The sequence below is a fragment of the Canis aureus genome, chromosome 11, assembly GCF_053574225.1.
Source record: "Canis aureus isolate CA01 chromosome 11, VMU_Caureus_v.1.0, whole genome shotgun sequence".
Taxonomy (NCBI): domain Eukaryota; kingdom Metazoa; phylum Chordata; class Mammalia; order Carnivora; family Canidae; genus Canis; species Canis aureus.
In genome coordinates, this window is record NC_135621.1 from 38,593,931 (window position 1) to 38,604,949 (window position 11,019).

The window sequence follows — 11,019 nt, forward strand, 5'->3', positions numbered from 1 at the left end:
TAAAGCCCAGTGCCAAAAGAGTTTCAGGAATACACGTGTAGTAAAAAGTTTAGTTAACCTGATATAGCAAGATAGAACACAAATCATGGGCATTTCAACAAGAGGAAGGAAGGATGGGTATACTATAGGTATTAGGTGTGTGCTGGGTGATTTTAGGGAGGCAAGTGTCCATTTTGGATTGAGTGTTGCAGGAAGCAGGTGCAATTTGATGATCAGGATATCTTTTGAATTTAAAAAAGTTTTATTGAGATATAATTCACATAATATATAATTCACCCATGGAAATATGCAATTCAAAATCTTTTAGTATACACACAGTAAGAGATTGAACATACAAGTGGGCCATATTTCAGACCATATATAAAAACAAAACTTTGGCTCATAGTTTTCAACAACCAGGAAGGCAACCCATTATCTTTAGTAACTAGCCCAGAAAGTCACCCTTCTATCTATATCAGATTTGTAGGAAATCAAATGACTATCTATAGTAGACAGTGCATAAAGCCAAATTTAAAAATCATCCACAAATGGCCAGAACTTAATTAGTAACTGATAACTTCTCTAATTTTTGTGCGTTTCCAACTCAGGACCAACAAGACAAAGCCAAATATGCACTCCTAACCACTCACATAATATGTCTCACTTCTACTTAGTTCACCTATAATTGCCCTAAGCCAGCAGCCTCCATTTGGCATACCACCCTTTCTCTTAATGATAAAGCTTTCCCATTTCTCTGACTACTTTTGAGTCTCTACCAAACACTAGCAATAATGGCTGATTCCTTCATTCTATTAAGCTCTATAAATAGTCTTTGTCCATTTTAATCTGGTTGGTCTTCATTTACTTTCACAGCGGATATTTGTAGCTATCATCACAATCAGTTTTAGGACATTTTCATTACCACCACTGCCCCTGAAAACAAAACCAAACCAAACCAAACAAAATTACTAAACTAAACTAAACTAAACTAAACTAAACTAAACAACTAAACTAAACCCTGTGCTCTTAATTATCACCTCCATACCTCAATCTTTCCCCACCTCCTAAGCAACCACTAATCTACTTTCTGTATCTATAGATTTCCCTATTCTGGATTTCTACATGAATGGAATCATATATATGCATGTGTTTCTGGTTTCTTAGAATGTTTTCAAGGTTCATCCATGTTGTAACATGTACCAGTACTTCATTCCTCTTATGGCTGATTGCTATTTCATTGTGTGGATAAACCACATTTTGTTTATCCATTTGCCCTTTATTTTTTTTTCCATTTGCCCTTTAATAAACATGGATGATGCCAACATTGAGGCATCTTAATTTTTACTTAGGAGACAGAATGAATAATGTGGGGCTAGAGTTGTCTTTGATTTAAAAAAAAAAGCAATAATCACTTATGTTCATGGGGGAGAGGAGTTTTTGGTTACTTTGTGGTGCTATAGAAGCCTTGTCTTTCATGTTCAGACAAAAATACAAAGTGGTCTTGTTTTTGGCTTGTTTCATCATGGTCACAGAGTGACCTTGTCTGTTTATTGTTGAGATTGTTTACATTTATTGTGAAAGATGACATCCTTGCTCCTAGTTGCCGGCTTCCAGGGCAGGTTTTTTACTTTCTTTCTTGTTCTCAGAAGTAAGTGTCTTGTATGGATGATATGAAAGGATTATGGAAGTATAAATAGAGGAAATATAAATGATATTCTAGAAAAAAATGGCAGTGAAAAATGAACACAGACACTGCACTGTGACAAAGAATAACACAAAACTGTTTGATTCTGAAATACATAACCAGGAACATGGAAGTGGAAGTTGTTGGTGAGCCCATATTAGCTCAGTACCTGGCAGGTCTGCTTAACAGCCTAACTGCCTGGAAATGGAATTGGCTCTTTTGGAAGTAGATTTCTTACCTTATGTGTTTAAGTAGAAATGGGCTTTCCACTTGGTGATTTTGCAAAGGGATTTCAGGCAAATGGTAGAATCTTAGCTCAAGATCTCTCAAAAGACCTTACTGAATCTAAATCCTCTAAAGTTACTTCTTGAGAACTGCCCCATTCCTGTGTTTCTCAGTTCCATCTCCCTTATAGCAGAGGGAAGGTAGCCTTTGTGATCTCTCACTAGTCTAAACCATGTGGATTTAAAGCTAAAAGGAACAGAATCAGCTTTCATTTGTGTGCATGAGTTTTCTTAATAATTTCTGGCACACACTGTTTTCTTAATAATTTCTGGCACATATTACAAGATATAAAAAAAGAAACATGGTGACAGAGTACTTGAGAGAAGATGAGCAACCTCTGAGTATCCCTATCTGTTCGGGTGGTAATTATTTTCTAAAGTAGCTTGTTCCAAGACAAATTGCTCAGAGTTGTCACTTTCTTCTGGTTTCCATTATATCTGCCTCTGCCACCATTCACAAACCTGGAGACAACTCAGCACAGTGTTTTGTTTTGTTTGTGTTTTTGAACCAATACTCTTTTTAGACTCAGAATAAATGAAGTTTGACTCTGTTTATTTATTTGTTTTTCTGCATGACTGAATTGACCATTTGATCCACTTCATCACATTTTCCAAGTCTTCCTTCACTGTCCACGAGGATGTATAAGCAAGACAAAAAGCAGACATAAACCATGCCAGTGGGCAATTATTTATTAACTCAAATATTTTTTTTTTTAAAGATTTATTTATTTATTCATGATAGACATAGAGAGAGAGAAAGAGGCAGAGACACAGGAGGAGGGAGAAGCAGGCTCCATGCACCGGGAGCCTGACGTGGGATTCGATCCCGGGTCTCCAGGATCGCGCCCTGGGCCAAAGGCAGGCGCCAAACCGCTGCGCCACCCAGGGATCCCTATTAACTCAAATATTATAACTGGGTTCTCTTCAGTGCCACTCTAGTCTCTGCCTTTTAATAAAAATGATGATTCTCCCTTGAATTAAGTTTTTGTGCTATTTATATTTAAAAATATTGTTGCACTTCCTTTTAGACCATGACTTTTTTGAGGCCCACTAGCAATCATCTTTTAAATAAGAATACAAATTTTTCCTTGGCTCAGCATTTTAGGTTCCCTCTAATTTAATCCCAACTTGTCTTTTTATACTACTAATAATGATGACAATGATGATGATAATAATAAAATTTATTGAGTGTTTTCCATGTTCCAAGTACTACGGAAGCTCTTTACAAAGATGATCTCAATTTGAGCTCCATAGCATGCCTATAAATGAGGGAAGTTCTATTATATCTTTTTTACAGATGAAAAAACTAAGGTTCACATAAGTTAAATTAAAATTTGCCCAAGAATATAATTATTAAGTGGTAGATTTACCTACAAATCCAGATATGGTTTTAAAATTTATTTTTATTTATTTCCTTTTATTTTCCCCCCCCTTTTCTCCTTATTCTTCCTTACTTAAAACCTCTGCCTTCCAAAAATATTCTCCTGCAGTACATGACTACCATTCCTCTGGATATTATAAGCTCTTTGTTCTTTCTGTCTCTGTTCATGATCTGTCCATCGTCTCTTCTCCAGTCCATTAAGGAGCTTCCTTTCCAATCTAGGGAAAGCATCAGGGCAAATGTTATCCATAGGAAAGGAGTTCAGCAATTGACTGAAGCAATCTATGAAACATAATTCATGGAAACCCATATGGTTGAGACAATGTAGGTACAGAACCCTAACAAAAATAATTGGGTACAATGACAAGGAAGAGAAAGTATCTATGCAATAAGCAGGAATTAACATTTACCACATGCTTACTATGAGATATATGACTTAATATGCACGGTAATCCCTTGAAGGAGGAAACCATTTGTGGCAGGGAAACTCTAAGATGGTCCCAAATGATTACCACTTGGTACTTTTAATTGTGAAATCCCATCCCTTGAGTTTGAATTGCTTCTAACCAACAGAATATGTCAAAAGTAATGGGATGTCACTTTGTGGTTAAATTACATAAGATTATGATTTCTGTTTTGCTAGTTGACTCTCCCTATTGCCTTCTTGGCTTGCATGCTTTGGTGAAGTAAGCTGCCATATTGGAGTTCATGTCTCAAGGAATGGAAGGTAGCATCTGGTCAAAAATCAGCTAGGAATGGAGGCCCTCAGTTTAACAGCTCTTAAAGAGTTGAATTCTGCCAGCAACCACATCAGCTTGGTAATAGATCCTTCCACAGTCAGGCCTTCATTTAAGACTCCTTGGCAGTGACCTTGTGAGAGTCCCTGTTTCAGATGCAGGTATGTCTTACTCTGAGTACTCCAGCATTTTTTAAACCACTCCATATTTCCTCCTATAGTTTATGACAGATTTCTACTAAACAGCTTAAGATATTTAACAATTCTCTTTATGTGTGAAGACAAAATTGTACATTTTGCTGCTCTGAAGACCAGATGAGGTATAAAAGAAGGGCAATTTTTATTTAATAAATAATTTCCTTTCAACCTGTTAAATGTTACAATGGAGTTGAAGGAAGCAAAGACCAGACTAGAACTGTCGTAGAATCTTTTCCTTTAAAATGATTGTCGTTATCTCTCTAGTCTCAGGTCACCAGATTTACTTTCTCAAGAAGGTGTTTGCCAATGCCTAAGTAGAGAGTTTTTTTTTAAAAAAACTTATATTTGGAGACAGCATTATCTGTATTTATGAGGCTAGGACATTTGACTGACATCGGTTCCGTCTTTTGCCCTGTTTAGATATTCACTGTTCTTTTTCTCTGATGCTTTACTTGACTGAGCTAAACCAGAAAACTACAAACAATTTATTTTAACATAGGGCAAATTTCATGTTCACTGCTCTCCACAGGCTTGTTTGTCTTGCTATGACCTTGAATAGAAAGAAATACATCCATTAATCAAGTAGAGATGTAATGAAGCCATTTGATGATTACATTCTCAAGGCAAAAGTGCAATCTATATCATATAATTGAAAGATAGATGCCTCAAAAATATTTCACTCGTTTGTGATATTCTATTTATTGAAGAGAACATTAATATGCTTATAGTTCAATTATAAAAGTTCACTTTCAATTATAAAAGTTGTATATGTTTAATTGTGATGAACAGAAAAGTATTTTGATCATGCAACTTAATATTGAATTTTAATATCATTAATCTCAGAGTGCAGTGAAGAGTGTGTCCTCTCTGTAAGCATGATTCATCCCACAAGTATGGAATTCTTAAATCATTCTTCATCGACCTTCTCCTACTGGTCTATGTATTTTTTCCATCTCAAGAACAAATGCTATTGAAGCTGACAGATCTGGAGGCAGATTCACAAAGGAATCTTTTGTGTCTGCCTTGACAATTAACATTTACTTTGAATTAACTATTGTCCAGGGCACTACACTTTGAAGAGCTTCATCAATTTGCAGCAGGTGTTAATGTTCACTGGCATATTTCACTAGATGGGATTGCATAATGATGTTAGACTAGCTAGTTGAACTTCAAAAGGAAAAAAATGCAGAAAATTCAGGGATTTCATTTCTTCTTTGCTCTAAGGATCATTCTTTCAGCTCTGCCAACTGGAACAGAACAAATGAATTATGAATATTAGCCAGCAAAGTGAAATATTTGCCTCAAATTATTAAAGTCAACATTTTTTGCCTGAAGTAAGTGCAACATTTTTTGCCTGAAGCCTTCCATAGGTAGCATTCCATAAGTGTATGACTATTGCTCCAGCATAGATTCTATAAACAAATTTCCCTGAACATTTCAGTATGATTTTTCAGTTTCTATTGCAGTTTTAATCTAACTCCAATTTTTTCTTGTTTTCATCTTAGCCTTGCATTTGGGAAGAGACAACACACCTACACGACATTAGCAAACTGCAGAATCAAAAGCCAAATCTCCCAGCATTTGGAGAACAGTGATGGATCGCCCAGCGCTATGCCACTTACATGGGGAAGATGTGTCTTACTTTCCAAAGAAACTTTAGCTTGCCAACTGCTCTATACCTTCCTTTAGGAAACTAGAACTTGTCTGTTTGGTTAATGATTACAGATTCAAAGGAATTCATTTTTTAAAGCGAAATTCATGACTCATTGTTTGAATTAACACTCCTCCACCCCAGCCCACCCTCTGTTTTCTATATTGTTAATGTTGATGAAGAAGTCATCACATCTTATTGATTCTGTTCTCCTGGCTTCCTCTACATCAGGATATAGCACAAATGGGAGTCGTCCACTCATTAGAGATAGCCACTTTAATAGTGACCTCATCAATCCAGTCTGTTTCCACATTAGAGATGCCATGAGAATTTCTACTTCAGAGAGTTCATCTTTATAGTTTTGCCGTTGTGCATACACCCAGGTGAGAAGAGGTTTCTAAGCTAGTGAGACAGAACTAGAGAAGTTGACATGTTATTGTAGAATGAATAGGAAAAGCTCGGGGCACTTTACTAAGGATCTGAAAGTAGATTAGATTTATAACCTGCCTACAGTTATTTAAAAATACACACACAGCTCTTACAGATCGATATTCTTGAAAATGCAAACTGGTTAGTGTTTTCTCTTCTAAATAAAGGAGGCTAGATTGATGGAGAGCCCATTACTTCCAAATTTAATCACCTCCAGGCAATTAAAGCAATTTTGTGTTTTCTACTTTAGTGTTCCCCTGGAACGACAGCATCTGGACAACTTTAATTACCGTTTCAATTCAGTAAAAGGCACAGAAATGGCAAGTTTGGTGATCTAACGGCTCTTCTCCTTATTGGTTTTTTTGTTTTGTTTTGTTTTGTTTTTTTGTTGTTGTTTTTGGATTTCTTGACTGTGGGATTTTATTTTCTGTTAGTGCCAGGGGAAGTGACTACACATTTGAGCCTGCTTGTCCTTCCAGAGAATTGAAGGAGGACCCTGAGGGAAGGACACCCATGAGGAAGCTGAGATGAGGGCATTGAAATATTTAATGGACACAGTGTTGCTGATGGACTCTCTCTGATGTAATTCTTGATGTCACTTTAGCTATCTCTTTCAGTCCTCTGCTCATATTCTGTCAGAACTAACAGTCTGAAAAGTAGTCCCTGGAATGCAACCGGAATGTTGTAGAGACTGAATGCCTGATGCTGGCCATTAAGTGACTAGGTCACTGCAATTCGCGATCACTCACTGGGTGCTGCTCTTCACCAGCTCCTAAGGTTGGGTGAGCCCGGCCGCAGTCCATTATATACTGGAAATGGTATATCATGGAGCCTGTCTAGGCAGGGCCAGGGGCACAAGTAGTTTGTGTGATAGGAGCTCAGATCTTCTCATTACTGCTTCTATTCTACTAATGTGACTCTTGGAGACAAGACATGCCTGACCATTCTACCCCAAGAACATTCTGTTTAACCTAATTGACTTATGAGCTTGCTTTGCAGAAAGTTAACCTACTGCCACAAGACCGAGTAAGACTGGGAAAAACTGGGAAGGAGTCTTGCAGCTGCACAGAAAGGACCGAGAATGAATAAAAGTAACCTCCATGACAACACACGTGAGATGTCCCCGGACTCCACCAATTTTCTACTTATGCCATAAGTGCCTAGAGGTCATTGGGTGGCACCTGAGCAGAAGTAGTGAGGTCTTTTTCCTTACCTCACCTTTCCAAATGTCCAATCACCTCCATCCACCTTCCAGATCCCCACTCCCTCGTAAAATCCCGTAAGTGCTCAGGTCCCCCTATCCTGGGGGAGACGGATTTTAGAAATTTACTCCCTGCTCCTTGCTTGGTGCCCAGCAATAAAACTCTTTCTCTGCTGCAAGAACTGCTGTCATTGTTTGGCTTACCGTGCATTGAGCAGGACCCTTGTCCAATAATAAACACTTCTTTAGCTAACAGCTGTGATTCCATAGAAGATCCCTATAATCAGATGATAAAGCATTTAAAATTTCATGCTTGATTCACAAATAAATCAATTTGGTATATTGATGGGAGCAGAAATGGATTGCTGCCACATTATACCCCCACTAGCTTAGCTCTAAGAGACTGTGGATAGGATACATTCTTCCACTGAGCAAAGGCTGGAGCAGTAAACCTGGTCATAAACTTGCTGTGGAGAGAACGATGGCCTGAGGTAAGGACTCCCGGGTAATGGCTGAGGACTTGTTGGTCAAGTAACTGGAAAAAAAGCAATAAATAAATAAATAAATAAATAAATAAATAAATAAATAAATAAAATTTATTTATTTATTTATTGCAGCCACATTTTAATCCATTTCACATCTAAGACCAGGCTCCCAAGTAACCCCTTCTGCAGCTACCTCACTGTATATACCCATCCTCATTCAGTCCATCCCCAAACAAATTCTGACAATGACGCATGAGCTGCACATAGCTGGCTGGCCTACCAGGTCCTTTATGCAGTTGAATTTATAAGGGGACACCAAAGTAAGACAAGTAAAGTTCCAGTTTGAGGGCCTCCATCTCCCTCCCCTGAATCCTGATCCACTGGCTGCCAAAGCCGGAAGGGGTTTGGGATAGGGTACTTGGTCATGGGAAAAGCTGCTATGGTTGGCCCAGCAGATGGGCAGAAGGGAAGGTTTCACTTCTTCACAATCTGAATAACATCCTCTTCCTCCAACGTACGGTCTTTACCCACTTTTTGAGGATTATGTTTCACAGACAGACCCCAGACCAAAGCGTATTTAAATTCTTTGATAAAATTTTTATGAATCTTCATGCAGAAATCCTCCACTGTAGTCCTGGAATAAGGCAGCACCACTGGAGATGTGTAATCAGGCAACTGGCCTTTGAGTTTGGTGTAAATCCTCACTAGTTTCAGATAGTCCCAGATATTTTCCAATAGGTCATCAAAATTCCAGCGGTGATGGGCAGAAATCGGTACACAGTGAGGCACCTTATAAATGATAGCCAATTCCTCAATGGAGATCTGATCAATCTTATTCAACACATAGATACAAGGGATATAAACTCTGTTTCCTTCCACCACATCGATGAGGTCATCTGCTGTCGCATCACTACGCAGCGTCACATCAGTATTGTGAATTTTGTATTCAGCCAGAATGCTCTTCACAGTCTCAGCATCCAGCTCACTCTGAGGGCAAGTGGCCGTGAGATTAATGCCTCCTTTATCCTTCTTCTTAAAGCCAATGTTGGGGGGTTTGCTGTTCAAATGAATGCCAAAGCCTTCCGGCTCATTTTCAATTATCTTTTTATGTCCCAAGGGTTTCAGGACATCCAGAACAATCAGGATCAAGTTACATGTTCGGGCCACTGCAATGACTTGACGGCCTCTACCTTTCCCATCCTTGGCACCCTCAATGATACCTGGAAGATCCAGGAGCTTCTCCTGGCCCACCACCACCACCACCTTTTGGGGTAATAAGTTCTCTACGAAGCTTAGCAAGGCGAGCCTTAAGCAGCCCTAGGTGGTGTGCTGTGGCCTTGTTCTTTTGAGTCCGAGCCATCTCGGCTTCTATCTCCATGATCTCCGCTAAGGTGCTGCTCATGATGGCGAGTCCCTGGGAGGTCGCTGGGGAGCGTAGCGGCCTCTGCACAGATGACCACCCCCAAAAAAGCAATATTGGAAGATGGGAGATAAAGTTAGGGAAGAGGCATGTGAATGAATCTATGGGAATGGGCAAACAGTATGCAAATATCTGTGTCTCATATCAGAATCTGCTAGAAAGCATCTACCTCAGAGGGAACACTAAATCAAGTAAGTGGATGACTTGTCCACACCAGCCTCCATAACTGAGCACTCTCTGCTTGCCCAATGGAACTATGCATTCATCTCTATTATGCATCTCTATTGTAGGGGAAGAGATATCTACCATTGAATTTATGAACTGTTAGCAACAGAGATAATAAGAGGTAAAAATGGACCTCCACATGGTCCTATCCTGCATATATTTAAAAGAGATCAACCAGACACTTGAGAACAAGTCAATTTCCATTTTAGGGAAAGTGGTTATTTGTCTATAATGAGATTGATATGTGTGCTAGGTCTGGGTTTACCTCCCTTTCCCCAGTGCCTCAGTGTATGCTATTTGTAGCTTCATAGTGTTTTTGACTTAACTAACATGGTATCCCCCAGGGCCATGGATACATGATTATGGGATCCATTATTTGTACCATTTACTCCATTATCCAGAAGCTGCTGGCCTGATAGAGCATCAGAATTGCCTCTGTAAGGTACAGCCTTGGTGCCACTTTATTTTTTTTAAAGATTTATTTATTTATGATAGACAGAGAGAGAGAGAGAGAGAGAGAGAGAGGCAGAGACACAGGAGGACGGAGAAGCAGGCTCCATGCTGGGAGCCCGATGTGGGACTCGATCCCGGGACTCCAGGATCGTGCCCTGGGCCAAAGGCAGGTGCTAAACCGCGGAGCCACCCAGGGATCCCCTTGGTGTCACTTTAGAGATGATACTATGAGGACTTGGATTCTGTTCTTTATACATGGTGTCCTCTTTGCATCAATAACTTTTATACAATATTGTGTCCCTAATAGAGTACCTGGATTCAGGACCCATGGAATGGAATTAGTTCTCACCATTTTATCTCAAAATTTCCTATGGAGCACTTATGCTTCCTGTTCCTATAGCTTTGATTTATTGTATCAGAGACCTTCTTTTCAGGTGTGAGTAGGGGGTGCTTCTAACCAAAAAAAGACAGTGGAGATTACATTAAACCTAAAATTGCGGCTGGTCATTTTGCAATTCTTATGCCAGTAGGCAACGAAAAAGTTATATTGGCAGAGGTAATGAATTTTTATTATCATGAGCAGGAAGTTGCTGCTACTTAACGTGGGTGGGCAGGAATATGAAGAAACATAGGTAACTCACTGAAGCACTTCTTGGTGCTTGTATTTCCAGTGAAAACTATGAATGGGCAATTGCCCCAATCATAGCCTAATAAGAACATGGTAAGATGGATGGTTAAAAAGGGAAATAATGAATATAATTTCTGTATCAGTGCTCCTGTTAGTTAGATGGTCTTTGATCTGTCTCTGGACACCTTTACCACACCTAGTATCGCCATGTCTCATCCAGAGAGGTCTCTACTTGACTGGAAATATCCTTAGCCTTTTATAGGAA

At 39.1% G+C, this 11,019-nt stretch overlaps 1 pseudogene; it reads right to left on the bottom strand.

The window, feature by feature from the left end:
• Nucleotides 1-8,138: 8,138 nt before the first annotated feature.
• On the bottom strand, nucleotides 8,139-9,491 carry LOC144323032 (developmentally-regulated GTP-binding protein 1 pseudogene; annotated as a pseudogene).
• Nucleotides 9,492-11,019: the final 1,528 nt, after the last annotated feature.